At 37.9% G+C, this 17,189-nt stretch overlaps 1 protein-coding gene across 10 annotated transcripts in view; it reads right to left on the bottom strand.

Moving 5' to 3' along the window:
* The window catches only part of LDLRAD4 (low density lipoprotein receptor class A domain containing 4), a 285,264-nt gene that overhangs the window by 219,626 nt on the left and 48,449 nt on the right, over positions 1 to 17,189 (bottom strand). For 6 of the 10 annotated variants that reach the window (XM_023921365.2, XM_086893303.1, XM_086893267.1 and 3 more), the window contains one exon: positions 11,054 to 11,184. The gene's annotated coding sequence lies outside the window, so the exon portion shown is untranslated. Of the gene's footprint in view, positions 1 to 8,135; positions 8,222 to 9,262; positions 9,383 to 9,431; positions 9,500 to 11,053; positions 11,185 to 14,982; positions 16,453 to 17,189 lie in introns of those variants that run through there. The other 4 variants (XM_086893270.1, XM_086893314.1, XM_086893290.1 and 1 more) reach the window with 3 other exon arrangements.

Below are 17,189 nucleotides of genomic sequence, written 5' to 3'. Positions count from 1 at the left end.
CTACACCTTAATGTAACTACCTCTTCAAACAGTATTCAATATAGCAGACACGAAGAAAAACTGCACAAAGTACCAAAAAAAAACCCCCACAACTACATATGAGCCCAAGTACATGTGTTGTTGCCATTCAGCCCAGACCCAGGAATTTTTTCCCAGGGAAACAAACTTTAACTTAAACAACTCTTACCTGCTGTACAACATAAAAAGGAAACCCCAACAATCTAGCACCTTGTGTAAGGAAACCATATTCTCAAGTGGAGGAACTAACATGCATAATATATCAGAATATACTAGAAATCTCCAATAAACTCACTTCCAAGACAGCCATGCCATAGCTATTTTTCAACAAAACCCATCAGACTAAAGCTACATTCATCTCCCTCCTCATATGCAGGCTTTCAGGATATATTCCTCTTTTGTCCTGATCTTCATCTTTTCGTTTTTCCATTAGGACACTACAGATTGCAAAGGCTAAGAGGAAGCACGCCTGAGCCAAAAGAATTTTCAGTCTAAAGAAAACTGGTACAAAATGAACTTCAGAACTGAAAGTTAAGAGGAAGTTGGTCAAATTCAGTGTTCAGAAAATAGAGCATAAGCTTTTCTGTGAGAAAGCTTCTCCATAGTAACTAAAACTGCAATCTGAGCATTGACTCCCTGTCAAAAATACCCTCAACATAAAAACAAAGTACAAAAGCCTCTCAAAAGCGAGAGATTTCAATGACCCAAAAAAGAGGACAAGAGGAGGATCCTCTAAGCATATACAACTTCTCTGCTGCTGATCTATTTTACTAATAAGGAATGACAGAAAAAAATATAACGAAAGATTAGACAGCTATTTAACATGTACCAGGTAACATTATTATGGCAATTAATAAATTGGTGGTAGTGCTTCTCCAGCAAGAGGTAGGATCAATGCAGCTGACTCTCAACATTACAATTAGGGATCAGAGAACTGTTCATCCCTTAAAACTGCTAACCTTTAAAAATTGGTCAGTAGTTTTTCATGCTGAGTCTCTGCCTCGTCTTCATTTTAAAAGGATTTTCATTTCAGTCAGAACAACACCATTGTTTCACAAAGGAAGAAGAGAAAAATATCTTGTTTAGTCCTTGCTTAAAAGACAGACTTTATAAGAAAAGTTTCAAAGACTTGTGTTTCCAAGAAAGGATCTGGTGTAGTTTTGGATAAAGAAAATCCCTTCTGTGACCCTCAGGGTAATTTCTAAATACATCTCCCAAATCTTTCAAAAGATCCAGATTGCTCATATTCTTTAAAATACAGCTGAGGTCCTAAAAGGGTCTGATCTGACTGACCATTCCTTCTTTCCCACCCCACAAGGAAGAACCCCTGAAGAAACGCACCATTTATTATGAAATTGAAAACAAACCAAAAATAAACCTCCACACCACAGCCCACTGTATTTTTCCCAAGATCATTAAGTACAATCTTGAAATAACTATCCAACCTTCAAAGGATTTCTCTACCCTAGCTGAGACCAGGATAGAAACTTTCCTATTTTTTTTTAAGTAATTTTTGCAACTGATCTCACTTGAAAACTTCCTAATTGAAAACATTAGTAGAGCCAAGAAGAAAATGTGATACACCACAAAATCATGCAAAATCAATTAAATTGATATAAGTGTCAATACATCCATTTTTTGAACTATAATATCCCTCATATCAAGAGGCTACAAAATAAAATCTTGATGAATTTTCTTTCAAAATCCATTATCTTTTCATGCTCTGTACAATTTGTAATAAATTATCCCCAGCTTCAAAACAGTTCATTCCTGTGAGGCTGGTTTCAGTTTCAGGACTGCAACTGTGTGGTAAGCGCTTCTCTTTCTGTTGTTTTCCATTTCTAAACGTAGGCTTTGATCCCCTTGGTCTTGCTGGTAGAGCAGTCGCCTCACACACACAGTCTCTCTTTGAAGCCTTCCAACAGTGCCAAGAAAGAAGCAGGCTATGGCAGCAGGCTCAGTATTCTCTGGTTATGCAACAGATTAGATCATTATCAACAAAACTGGATGCCTCCAGCAGAGAACAGAAATGGGGAATTTGAGAGGGAGTTTTTCTTTACTTTTTGTATTAAGGGTGGCTGCTTGGTCAGTTTGAAAGGAGGAAAAGGTTACCTGCAATAAAGGGCTGGTCATATCAGAGAAGATGACACCTCAGTGAAAAGCTCCATAATAAATATTTCTGTCACATTTATTACTCAGTTCTGTGCCTTCCTTGGCACGAAAGTTCTCCCATTCATTGTGCAATGCAAAAGAAATATTTGGCTCAAACTAATGCCAGTAATTTAAGAAGTCTGATTTAGCCACATGGATTTCATTCCCCATAGATGGATGACCGTGTGCCAACAGGATGCAGGAGAAAAGTCTGGATTCTCACTTACCTGCAGGGAGAATCTGTGCTTCTTATCTACAATATATTCATTTGCCCACAGCCTGTGCATGTGGATATCCCACACATCCATCACACTACTGTCTTCTCTAGTTGCTCCAACAAATTTTAAATCGTCAATTAAAGATATTGCTGTTCTGAATTCCACTTCAATTAAAGGATAAAGTACCTACTGATTGGGTGTGGAGTGAAGATAGGGATTTTGAGGCTTTATATAACAACAGAAAAATACATACATTAATTTCTTAAGGAAATGCCATGTATAGCTTCATCTTACAGATAATTTGGGGAAGAAGTGCTACACTGCATGAAATAAATCCCCCGAGTCAAGTTCTGACAATGAAGAGTGAGGAGGAAAGATTAGAGAATATAAAACAGATTAAGCAATTTACTGTTTGTATGTAAGAATTCAGTCACTCAGGCTTACAAATGCATGCAAATAAAACAAAAAGGCTTTAAGAATCCTAACTAAAAGCTTTTATAGCTTCTACAAAAGACATTAAGAGTATTTAGATACTGGTTATAGAAAAAAAGTAACTACAAAACAGTTTAATATAGAAAAAACTATATGGTTGCTCTTAGTAAGAGAGGATATTCTTGTGTTAATTCTTTATTATTATAAATTTGTAAAGTTATAAAGCACTACAGAAGTCGAGTTTTGCTTTTCAAGTTCCCACAAAATCAGCACTAAAAGTATTGTGCATCAGGTTATATTACAAGATGAATGTAACACTAAAAATAACATTACCCAATAAAAGAAGGATTAAGAATGGCAGAAGTTACGTGACAAGTGTAATTTGTGTACAAATGCGTATTATCACGAGATCATCAGTAGCTAAAAGAAATCTAGAAATCAAAAGCTCAGTGTTTTGGGCTTTATTTGCACAAGATACTTTCCAGAAATGAGATTACATTTTTTTGTTTGTTTTTAAATATATCTTATACATCTGGAAAATATTAGGTCAAAGAAATTATGAACATAATAATGAGCTCTTAGTACTCACTTGTTACAGACCTTGTTTGACATTAGCCATGAAGAATCAGAAAGCCATGTATCCCTGTCCCTCTTAAGCAATTGTACAATACTTTATTGCGTGACATGACTCTTTAGAAGCACAGACCTAAATAATATCAGGTATTTAACTGGACTGCCTTCATCTCTATCATTATCCCACAGTCAGTAACAATTAAAAACCACATAAGAAAAAAAATAACTGGCATTCCCCCCAAATCATACCAGAAGAAAAATCACTGATGAGTCAAGCTAGTCTGTAAGTGGGACACAAAGTATGATTCATAAGTCATTGCTTCGGGTTTAATTCTTGAGAAAGAAAAAGATTCATCAATAAAATAAGACAGATACTCAAACTCCCATTGCAGAAACATAACATTAAACTCACTGTGTCTTTTCATTCTGAATATTTCTGCTATGTGTGCTCACCACAAGGGTTTGAAGCCATAACCAATAACCTTCAGCAGCTCCTGCAGCAGTGAAATCTTGCACAGAGGACACTGAGTGTTGGGCCACATTCCTGGGCTGCATTCTACACAGCTGCAGGGCATAAGCTCTGTGTCCACCACTGGGACAAAGGGAATGAGACCTTTCTGACTGAAACCACAACAGAAGACTAATTATGGCTCAACTCGGTCATTGCCAGCATCAAATTTATCCAAGCAGATGAGATTCACTAAATCTGCTTAATTTCCCTTTTTTTTTTTTTTTTCCCAAATGTAGTATGTAGGTAAACTGGACTACAACACTAAAAAAAGATGAGTCCAATCTGATGATGGCAGAGGAGCCAAGAGGAACAAGAAGCACCACCACTACTTTCAGAAAACAGATCAGATACTAAGCACTATGTCAAAATTACCTCTGGGCCACAGCTTTTGTAGCAAACTGGATTTTCAAGGGCATTCCCCCTCCTCTGCACTGCATATTTATCACATGCCTTTCTTTTAGCCCACATCCAAAAACAGAGGCTTTGTGCAGTAATTCTATTTTCGGCCCAAAGGACATTTATGACAAGAATATTTTTAATATTTAAAGCATAGTAGAACATATACAGAAGTCTAAATCAATAAAGAAACAAAAAATAAAGACCAGGGAGCCTTTTTCATTAAGGAGGTAATAATATAGTAAAAGGATCTATAAAAACCCTCTTTCAAAAGCCTGAATGACCTTGCTGTTCACTCACATCCTTCAAGCTGACCACTGAAAGAAATATAAAGTAATATACATTTTTCCACATGTTCATGGCAGTCCAAATGACAGCTCTGACACTGGAAACAGACTGGCAAAATATTTTATTTATCTTTAACCTCAGCTATGAAAAATGGGAGGAAAAAAAAAAATTTAAAAAGCCAGGCTGCTGTTGGATGTTTCACAATTTAATCATACATCGTATCTGTACTGCAGAAAACATGCAACAAGACTAAACTTCTAAAATGTATTTGGATTTAAATGTATGCTGCTTTCCCTGTACTGTCAGCTAGCAGGCCTTTAAAGGAAGATTATCAAAGGCACTCCTGTCACCACGATGTGAAGACAAAATAAGTGAGCACGACCTTGAGTTCTCCCTTCGTATCTCATGGCATATTTTCTTACGTATTTTTAAATTATCCAAACAGTAAGTACTAACATGGACACTACTAAATACACATGCTTTTGAATAGGATGATGAAAATCACTTGAATGAGTGTCTTTTGGTTTATGTGCTCATTTACATTCCCCTCAGGAATAATACATTAGCAATGTCACTGCTATGAACAAGTAGGTGACATATCAATAACTACCATCTATTAATAAATACTTTATTCATTCCATGAGGTTAATCTTCATATGCACCCATGAGGCAGGAAATTATAGTGACTGTTTCCACTGGGGACGCTAAAGTCATGTTATAGACTTGTCCTGGTCCATGCAGTGATGCAGGTGTCAAAGCCATAAGTAACAAACTGTCAGAGACCCTGCCTCCCAATCCTACATTCTAATCACTGAATTTTACCCATCTGATGAAGGAAACTAAAAAAATCACGTTGTCTTATTATAACTGAAATGTAAAATTGCCATTTATCAAAAGCTGTTAGAAGTTTAAAGATAAACTTGCCACTAAAAGGGGAAACAATTAAATCCCATGATTTATCAACTGGTCTCTCCTTCATCTTCCAAGGACATATGTGTGGTAACTGCTACAGAGTTACTGCTCCCTCAGATTAACACAGACCTTTTTTTGGAATAAACATCTTTTATAAGGAACTTGAGAATGTTTTCTCTGTCTAAATTTATTGACTTCTCTTTACCTGGCTCCTAGTTCTCAAATACTCCCTGGAATGTGAACAGAACTCTTATGAGATAATGCTACTGTTGCCAAGAAAAGCAGGAGAAATAATGAGTTTAAAAAAAAAAAAAAAGAGAAATGTTTAACTGCACAGTGCAAATTCACTGCTCATTTCCCTAGTTTGTTTCTAATAAGATTAATAAAGTAATGTGTAGGTAGGCACTCCTCTGCTTCTACAAGAGTGTAGCAATTGCCTTCAGAAAGGAGGAAAACTCTTGTGGTACTCACAAGTTGCAAGAGCAACTTGTAAAAAGTATAATGTATGTATGTATATAATGTATGTAAAAATAAAAGTAAGATTCTATCCATGTGCTAAATGTTTATTTCTGCCACATCTGTCTTAGCTCAGTAAATGTTTTTGAACTTACCAGGACACTGACTTGGAGAACTCCCTTTAAAACTAGTAGGAATTGTATGAACAAATCCCTTAACTTAGCTTTCAGACCTCTACCCATGAGTTAAAAGAAAAATTAGGTTGCAAATCTTGCAAGATTTCAAGGAATCTGGAATGTCACTTTACATCTACCTTTAATGTGTGCAGCAATGCATTTTGGTTATCACCCAGAATCCAGGAGGCAAGAATGTGAGAAATAGGCAAGTTCTAAGGAATTTTTAAAAATCATTAGCAGCTGAGCATGGAGATTTGAATGGGTTCAGAGGTTTGTGAAGATTTCTTCCATCTCAATTGTCAACTGCTTGCTCGTGCTGAGTGTACTGATGAGGAAATCCTCAGAGCATGCAGCAGCAGCCCACTGCAGGGACAAACATCATTGGGAATGTTCCAAAAAAAACTTTGATGCCTGAAGAGTTCTTACCTTTCCACAAGTTCCTTAACATAAAAGGAAATTAATGTGACAGGTTCTGGTAAGCAGAGACAATGTCATTCTTCTGTATTACCTCACCCAAGAACACCCATTTTCCCATTTTTCAGCTGACTGAAGACCAGCTTTTTCTAGTACAGCTGTTTCCTCCTACAGGAACACTCATTTCCACGGCTGCTCTAACACTTAGAAGACAACACTAATCACTGCAAGTACTACAGGCCTATATACCCCATCACACACACACACAAAACACTGCTCATTTCTACCATGAATTTCCAGTTTTAAGGGAAGCAGACAGATCAATCTTCACAAAGTCTTGAACACAGCTCTCATAGCATGTTCTTCCATAAGAGCTGGGCCAATACAAATGTTATTAAAAGCAAAGGGAAGGGGTTGGATTACCAATGGAATCATATAAGTTACGAAAACCATACAAACAAATGTCAGTTTCGAAAAAAAATACTAACTGTCCTCTGTGTAGGCAAAAAAGCAACAACTAACATATTCCTTGATGAAAAACACTCCTTGCAAGCCTGAAAGCAAGCCTAAACTGAAAATACAGGATTAAGCACTTCACCTTGTTTTGTTGGGAGTTTCACTGAGCACAACAGGAATATTCCTGTGTGCTTTTTGCAAGGGTGTTTACAGGACAAGACTGAATTGCTGAGCCATTATTTTACTTGTGGCTCAGGAATCATTCCAAAGCAAGCATAAGAGAGAATACAGCAACATATATTTTCAAAATTAATCAAATGCATAATAAATTTTAAGCCATGAAATTTTGAATTTCAAAAATTCAAAAGTTCAGCTCAAGCCCTTCAGTCAATCATCAAGATTAATTACTGTCTTGCTACTAGTCAGCAGTGACAGACAAGTAACTTCAAAGTCACTATCACACAGCTCAAGAGCTAAATACTTCTTCCAAAAGTAAATATTTCCAGAATGAAAACAAAATCCTGCATATTGCTGATAGTACAAATAAGCAAAAAATACAGGAAGTCCATGGTTTTCTGTACTAAATACAACATTTTTCTGTAAAGGGACATGTTTGCTCATATGTGAGAAAGGAAAATTAAAGTAGAGGTCCCTTACCTTTATTTCCACTAGGTACCACATGGTGGTAGCCAATCCAGTGTACACAACAAAATGGGATCCAACAAATCTTATCTACTAAAGTGAATGTTCTGGAACCTCACATTGATTCTCATACCTCAGGAGCCAAGATTATTTTTATCTTCTAAACAAAAAAATATTCCATGCTTATGAGTGTGCACAACATTTAAGACTGTGTCTCCTCATCTTTTAAATTCTTGATTAAAAACTACCTCTTGAACTTTTCCATAATACTTCTTGCCATGTAGTTTAACAATTTCTCTTGTGTCAATGCCAATAAGGCAGTATTTGATATGTCTTCCCCCAAAAGCAAGCCAATCACAAAAAAATATATCATATTTAGAAGATGCATGTGTTCATGACGTTTTATTTTCTCTTCACGTGTGAGAAATTCGGAAATTTGAACCATCCACTACAAGAAAAGAAGCAACCTCTAACAACAAGAATTTAACCTACCCAAAATCCTCTTCAAGGGTCTCCAGAGAACCAGGACAACCCAGCATTTCATGGCACAGACTCCAAACCACTGAAGCAAGCACAAGCTAGATCGGAAGAGTTAAATAAAGCAGCTAAAATTCAGCAGCATCGCAAGCTATTCCAGACTACAGTTACTGTAACCTACACTGGGTGTCCTCTGCATAAGCACCAGTGTGACTTTGTGGACTGCTGAGACTCAGTCTGTTGCAACTGGCATAAGTTGCCACAGGCGAGTAATCACAAGAAACTGACCTTGGCAAAAGCACATTTTACACTTCACTGCTGTTCAACTGTGTTATACTAAAGAGAGAGCAAGTGAGCACAAGCAGAAGGGGGAGGGAGAGAGAACAAAGGGGGATAGAGAGCATAAAAGTGAACGCAGCCATTTTCAGCTTTACCTGCTTTTAAGATTTTAAGAGAGGTACATCATACCTCCAGTGCACATCACAACCTACACATGGTTACATTAATTCTGCATTGTAACATTTTCAAACCATCAGGGCCTGAGGAGATTTTTTTTGGGGGGGAGGATAAAGAAAAGAGACTAAGTACTAAATTAGAAGTTAATATCTAAAAAAAAAATCTCCCAACAAGGAGGAGGGAAGTATAGAAGACAATTACAACTTCACATTTTCCTACCACTGGATTAATGCATAAATGAGGCTTTTTAAATTGATCTCTGCTCCTGTTTGGCTACACCTGTTGAGAGTACATTTTTGAATCAGCTGCACCTAATAAAGCCTAAATGTATTACATGAGGTGTGCAGCAAGATGTAGTAGTCCTAATTTTTAGTATTTCAGCTCAACCTTAAGTTCAGCTCTCAACAGCTCAGCAGCAATTTGCAGGAACTAGTATGGTAAAATCCCCACTGCTGCACATACAGCCGCGTCTGGCTTTTCTCAACCATCTTTGGTCTCCGATGAGTTTGAATCAGTTATTTCCTGTAAGATAATTTTCTTCGTTTCTGCATTACTTTTCTTTGGTATTGATTACTTCATCTCCAAAGAAACAGGACCTGGCAGAGCAAGATGGCACGGGATCCCATCATTAGTGCTATCCCACATCCTGCCCAAATTTTACAGCAAGTTTAACACAAGGATCTAACCTTGAGGGTATGCTGGGTTTCCAGGACATTCGCTGGTTGAAGCAAAATATGCAGAAGCTTTGTACGAGTTCCAAAATACAGAATCACTCTCCACTTGGGAAGTGTACAAGGTATGCAAGTCTAGACAAAATAAAATGAGACCACATGCATTTTGTATCTGCTTCCTTACCACTCTTAGGTCAGTGACCTAAGGACTTGATGCAGTTTCTCTTCCAGATCTTGAAGTCTGCTTTTCTCCTGTGTAGACAAATAGTTTCTCAATTCCTCATCTGGTTCCATAAATAAAACTCAAAACCCTGCAACAAAAGCCAGCCTTTGTTCCTCTCAAACATGCAAACACTCCACATGTCTGTCTTCACAAAGTCTCCATTCCTCTATTAAAACCCCTCGTCCTCTGTCTCAGTCCTCTAAATGTCATTTCTACCAGTAAGCAGAAGTGGCTTTTTTTGGACACAGCCATGTTGCTACCTTGAACCATTCCCTTCTGACAGAGTCTTGTCACGGTATTAATGACCTCCCCTGTCACTGGCCAGGGAGATCCAAGACTCAGCCCTGACAGCAGATGGCTGATTCACACACACACTGACGCTCCGCGACTCAACAATGATATGATCACGCTTAGCCTATAAATTATGAAAACAGCAATTCTATGAAGCATGACCTAAAATTTCAAGGGACTGAAGTATTTCCAAGTCTGAACTTCAGATCTGGGTCAAAAAGGTGTCAGCTGTGGATCTGCAGAATTTTAATCATCTCATCAGACTGTAGCTCTCCCTCCCACAACACATGATGTTTGCAAGGCCCACGGGCATGCCTCCTAACACTGAGGCAGGACGGTCACAGAGGGCTGGATGGGCCACAAAAATACTCACTGCTTCTGTGAAGCGTGTGAGAAACTCTTGTAGGGTCTAGACAGAGAGTAAATTGATGTCTGTCACATTTTTCTGACTGCACTTGGTCACAAAATAGACTTACTAAAATTTTTATTTACTAAGTCCTATAGTAATTAGTAGCAGATAGAAAAAGATAAAATGGAAAGGGCACAGTAGTTCTGCAACAATTTCTGTGGGCCCTCAGGCTCGGTTACCTATGGTCGGCATTTCTCACAATGACACACAGCAAAAGAAAGAAAAGGGTGACAAAAAAATATACCTGAAGGGTACTCTTATCCACAGGAAGAGCAAATCTTTGTTTATACTAGGCCAAAAGTAAGCAGATATTTATATTACACAAGAGCACCCTCAGCTGAATGTAAGGATTTGACATCTCTTACTTCTTCAATGCATATCCCAAACAACAGGTTATTGAATTAGTCTCTCTCTTTGCAGCTCCCTGTGGGTCTCCCAAACCACATCATATTTTAAATGCATGCACCAGGCAGTACTGCTTGAGTCATTTGACTTTGTAGTTCACTAGGTAGGATCTCATTTTCAAGTAAGTTTACTCATTAGGCAGAACAGAAACATTAACTGGGTCATTCATAATGCTGGCTACTGTGGGCATCTCTCTTCTCTTTCTTCTTCCTTCCCCATCTCTTTCATATAAGAGAATTACTTGAAACCAGTACATTTCCACGAAATATACAAGGGCTGACAAATCAAAATCTTTTGACATCTAAAAATTACTAGGAAGGTTTAGTTATAGAAATATATACATGGATATGTATCTATACAAAGTATCCAAAGACAATGATCCTGTGGGAAATGTAATTGAAATGTTACTAGAATGGGATTCATTTGACCAAAGTATTATTCTACTGGAAAAAGATTAGTTTGTTTGAATTACATTTACCTTTCTTGAAGTGTTCTAGAAAGAAGTCTTGTTTAGTTCAAACTCATCCAATACAACATAAGGATATCCTTGAAGTTCAGAGAGTCAGGAGAGTCTTGCTTTTCCTTCTAGTTGTGAATATCGAGTGTGATCTACAAGAAAAAGAAAGTGGGGGTAAAAATGTTTGGCAAGCAATCCTTTACCTTTTCAATGGGTCAGTATTTTCAAAATCCTTACAGAAAATGGCCCTGACTCCAGATGTTCAGTCAGCCAATCAATCAGTCAAACAATTGCTACTTGGTTTCCAGAAAGAATTCAAAGATTTATTTTTCCATTCAAATATTCTATCTCTCTCCCTCTACACTGTCTTAAAAGAAGATACTAGAGTGGAAGATGTGATTTCCACTCCTTATTAAAAAAGAAAGAAAAAAACTAAAAAAAAAAAAAAAATTGCAATGTACAGTTTGCATTTTCTGCGATAAACTTAAATTTAATGTCAGGGAATTTATAACTTTATGTTAGAACCTACAGAAGAGAAAGGCTACAGTTTCTCTGATGTGAAGTGCTAATACACTTCACAAAGCCAGAAGCAACTCCTGAAACAGAACTGAAACCATGAAAAACATAAAATACCCTTTTCTCCTACTAGACATTTCAATTAATCAACAGCTATTAATTCAACTAGTGAATAAGTTAAACTCAGCAGCTTTGTTGAATAAGCATGGTTTATTCTGGAAACAGCTGTGAAAAGTTCACAAAATTTTATTCTTTGCACTGTCCTGCTATGTCTGGAGTTTCCAGTTTTCTAGGGAACATCACTTTTTCTGGACAGCATGTGGAGCCCATAATTTTGCAGATACTCTTTGGTATAGTATCAGCTCAGTCCTTCTAGTTCTTTCAGTAACAGGAAGCAAACTCACAAAAGCTTTGCCTCAGATTTCACAGGCATGTGTGTGCCTCTCTCTCAGTACCCAGGCCGACGTGCCAATATGTAGGATTAAACTTTTTCCAAGGTTGAATAAGCCACCATCTGTCTATCTTGTGTGGTGCTGTGCGCCATCCGGGAGACTTGTCCCTTAGAGCATGTTTCTACCATATGTCACTCCTGAGTGATCAGTTATGCCAAGACATTTGGGAAAAAATGACTAAGTCGAGCTGGAAAACCCTTTCCGAATTCCAGAGGAGGTGTGCCAAGCCTGTATTTGCAAATAACTTTGCATCCACTGGTTTTTGCATATATTGTGTGTAACAATAAATAATAACTTTTACCCAAACAGACATGAGGTGCCTGCCCTCCACTGTCCACAACTCAGAGACTTTTTAATAAGCCAAGGGATTCAAGTATGACGCATCTCCAGGAAAAATACACAAAACTTTTACAGCGACTTTTACGATTGCTAAAATAAAGGAAAAAAAAAAAAAAACAAACCCAGATGATAAGAATATATTTCCAGAAAGACTCGGCTTGTTATTTTAAAGCCACAACAAACCAGTAATTTCTTTCAGAATACTCAACTGAAAATACCTAAGGCAACTGAATGCAAGGCTTTTTCCTAATAGTAACCATCTAACAATGACCATCTAAAGTGCTCACCTGCATGCAAAGTGTTCACCTAAGCTGTTAAACTGCTGATACAGTTCATGCAATTAGAATTTGTCTAATAAAGTGGTTCTTTAAATCTAAAATAGGATAGAGTAATATTCTATCCTATTTTAGATTTAAAGAACCATTTTATGTTCCAATTCCTCAATTATTGAATTAAAACTCAAGCTAGCATCATTCTTATGGCCAGCTCAAGGCTGCTCATTTACATAACTGACTTTCAAGGGCACTTCATTACACAGCAATTAATATCAGCAAAAAATCTACCAGATCTGCTACCTAATGGTAAGGAAGACATTCTTGAGAACATTAAAAGAGGAGAGAAATTAGTAAATCGTGATTACAGCCTCCCTGAGTAAGATTAACATTGAAAGAAAATATACTCCTAAGGGCAACAGGAGAAATATTAAATATGAGAAGACAAATTATAGGAATTATTACATTTAGTGACAAAAGTGAGATGAGGAGCAGTACTAAAGTCCAAGAGAGAACATCGACCTTTGTGTCTGGCCTTCAGAATTTGGACAATTATTGAAAAAGAGGGAAGACATGAAACAAGGATTCACTACAGCCCACTGAGATCTGTAGAACAAAATGCAACAAAAAGCAGAAAAAGCTCATGTTAGACAAAGAAAACCACTACTGAAAAAGGGTTATTATTAAAGGAAAATGAGGGAAATTATCACCTCAGAATGGATTATGAGTCCTTTTTTTTTAATGTATCTAATTTAAACTGTCTCCTCAGGCACAAAGAGTGCAACTTGCAAAGGTGAGGATGTTGGTAACAAATTAGACTAACAAGGAAAGAAAACCTCCTACTGCAACATGGACTTGCTGAATGGAAAGAAGAGAGGAAAATAAATATAGATCAGCTAGGCAAATCTGGACTACTTGCCTACATAACACACCTAATGATATTGAAGCCAGCATATTTTTTGAAAGGCTCAGCTCCTTCCTGGCCCACTCCAACAGCCTGAGGCATTCACACTGTTGAGCCAAGAGAGACTGGAGAGGCTGGTTCTACAGCACCAACTTTCTGCTAACTTCTTATTCCAACAAGAAACCTTTAGGGTAAACGTGCACCTGCTCTAATGTCCTCCTTGCTTCTTGCATCCACCTACAGGCCCAAATAACCTTCCCTTCAGGATGAAATATGATTTGCCCATAAGACTGACCAACTCAGGAGGTTGCAAATGGGGACAAGAGGGAAGGAGGGAAATTCTTCAAAGATGCCAATTAAGAAAATTCTTATTCTGGGTAAGAATTTGCACTATGAAGCTGATCAACAGCTTCTACACAGAAGGAGCAGCCATGCAGCTTGTGCACTGTCATCTCTTGCCAGAACTCCAGCAGAAACAAGAGTTTCTCTTACAACAAGCATTGTGGAGACCGACACATATTGTCAGTAAGGAAAAACTACGGAGCAACATGAAGGGAGAAAACATTGAAACACGGACAAAGATTAAATTTTTTCTTTCCCTTTATTTTCAGCCTAGGGAGGCTCAGGATCTGTCAGCCATTTGTTCCACGCCAGTGCAGACATCCAAACAGGAATCTTATCACTATTTGGAAACATGATGCTCTTTAATTTGGTTTAATCCTAGGAGTTCCTTGGAAATTCTTGGCACACACAGGCTGTTTTCTTTTGTGTTCCACTTCAAGGATGAACTAAGACTCAACACTTTCTGTTGTTCTCACAAACTTTTTAGGGAACTCCCAAGTCTCTTGGAATTCAAAAGCTCAGGATTCCAATAATCACATGCAAACCCATTCCTCTAGGAATAAATTCAATCTGTGGCACAACTAAATGTTTCTGTTCCATAAATGCAAAACTTAACTGAAACATCTGCTGATAAATACAAGACTGCGACACCTCAAAGGCAGAAACAGTGAAATTTATTTCCACAGGAAACCTCATTAAGAGGGTATAACTACAGAGATGGTGTTTAAAAATCAAGAAGGGCTCTTCAAGCATAAAGCCAAACCTAAAGAGCTATGTCCTCTGAGCCACCCATCTGCAGGATATTTCATAAATTCCCACAATCATTCATCATAATTCATTCCCCAGTGGAGACTCTGGGCCCTGCTTGGCAAGACTATTTTATTTCAGTGACCATGATGTAAGGGAGAAAATACAGGTTGATGGGAAGCTATGAGATGTCACTAAAAACTGCCAAGCAACCAGTCCCTTAATATAAAATATAAATATAAAAAATCTTATTTTTCAAAAATGTTAATGCAATATTAAAACAATACACAGTCTCTTTTCTTATGAATAATCAGTACTCATGAAGTAACTCGAACAAAGACAATCTCTACATGCCATGTGAAAGTAGCTTGGAGTTACCTTTGCTAGGAGTGCAAAAGGAGGGATTGTTGATGCAGGGAGAAGTCTTGCTTTTTCCAATCACAGAGATAAAGCAGTTTTCCTCACGTAGCTCTCCTCCTTCCTCACTTCCCCCCTCCTCCACACAAAACCCAAGAAAAGCTGCCATTGCTTTAGGTCAAAGGAAAAACAGGCCCAGCTGCCATAAGCCAAACAACGTACAGGTTTGCTATCTCCCCTGCTGTTTTGGCTCGAGCTCTTCAGACTGGAAAATTCACAAGCACGATCTCCCAAGCTCTATAAATGCCAGAACCATCTAAGAGGAAAATAGGACAAGGCCACCCCCAGGCAAGTTTGTACTAAAATCTGCTGGCTGCAAGGCAAAAATACAGTAAACATCGCATAGGGACAGACTGCTCCTCAGAAAATATTCCACAAGAACAATATAGCTTCCAAAGAAAGGCTGCGCTAAGGGGACTTCTGGAGGGGAAAAAAATGCAATGTTTTAAAATCCTTGTGAGGAGTTAGCAAGCTAATGGCACACTCAACGACAAATTGTTTGACAGGCAATATGCTTTTGACATTAATCCAAAGAAGAAATGTAAAAGCGACATTGAATGTTCTCTACAAAGTGGTAACAAATTCGGGATCCTAGAATAGTTCTGCAGTTCACTAAGGAAATTTTGCTTTTGTCTTAACAATTGATTACATGGAATAAAACAAGTAGTAACAAGCAATTAATTATCAATATCATCACCCTGTCTTTTTCAGGAAGAACAATTTAAGTTAAATTTTTGCAGTCCTTGAGAGATGAACTTTGTAACTGATTACAGTATGTTTTAACGTGCTCTATACTGACTCAACCTTGAAAAACAAACCAAAAACAGAAGTTGAAACATCCTTTTTCCTGTGTAGCTCCAATTTGCAGTAGCAAGAAGCTAAACAACATGCTCTCCACCAGATGGCTGAAATAAAAAGAACACTCCTTCTGATTAATTAGGAAACAAATGAATCTGCTGTTAGCACAACAAGTTACCATCAGGAAACCTGGGTTCCCATTAAACTTTGATATTTGTGATTTCTCTGCAACTGTGTTCAAGACCATCCTCAGATTTGTCTCTCATTTCAGAAGCAAAATGTTATACACCAGTCCATCACACACAAGTACCACACCAGCCACTGCATAACCAAAAGGGGTACTGGCCCTTTTCACAGACTAATAACACATAGTTTTCCTAAAAGAGAAGGCATCTATCACAGTAGAAACAAATTAAGGTCTCCTAGTGCTGTGAGGAGAATGGATGGGTAAAACCACACATCCCTTGTCAAGGTTCAGTGAGCAGTGGAGGCTCATGCATGCACACCCAAGCTCTCCAGCTGGTCCTGGAAACAGAAATCCCCAGAGCAGATACAGGACAAGGAGCAAGGATGTGACAGCCCAAGCAGCAGAGGCCAGCCCATGGTTCTCTGCCAAGGGAGTCTGTGAGCATCTCAAGTGAAGGTTCAGGATACAGTGCAGGCACTGGGCATGGAGGGGGGTGACAGCATAAAGCCCATGGAACTTGCACAGAAGATGTGCGAGTGCATGCGCTTAGAACATGAATATAATGTTTGGAGCTACTGAGGTGAGAGACTTTGGGAAGAAGGAAATTGAGCCAGAAAGGTACAGACAAAAGCTCTTGCTATTGTCATTATTCCTCTGGTTTCTTTGCATGAAGATCTGCTTTATTGCACCAAACCTTAAAGAAGAACCATTTCAGAAGCTGGCTATGGGAAAGAACCACCATGTTTTAGGTATAAAAGACAATTTTGCCTTCTTTACTGATAACATGTTTGCCTAAAGAGGCACAATGTCTTACTGAGAATCCAGGATTGCCAACTAACCCACACCTCTATAAATGAACTATTTCTCCTTTATGAACAACTGAAGTTCTCAAACATGTTGAGTATTATTTTCTAAGGCCAAAGGGAATGGTGGAGATATTTATAACAAACTAAACCTAAGTCTCATTTTTAAAATCCAAGTAAAGGTACTATATCCTATTAAGTAACTGAGAAAGCTCAGGGACTTGAATAAGAAAACCCAAATACACTTACCCACACATTAAAAAACGGTTTCAATAATTTTATATACATAAGAAGGCCATTCAGTTACGCTAAATGACTGTATCTCATTTTTCCCCATAGACTGGTGATAGTTAGGTACTCTGGGAGATACAAGGATACAC

Source organism: Cyanistes caeruleus, chromosome 1, assembly GCF_971803275.1.
Source record: "Cyanistes caeruleus chromosome 1, bCyaCae1.hap1.1, whole genome shotgun sequence".
Lineage (NCBI taxonomy): Eukaryota > Metazoa > Chordata > Aves > Passeriformes > Paridae > Cyanistes > Cyanistes caeruleus.
Note: the sequence above shows the minus strand (reverse complement) of the source record. Positions and strands in the feature narration are given on the sequence as shown.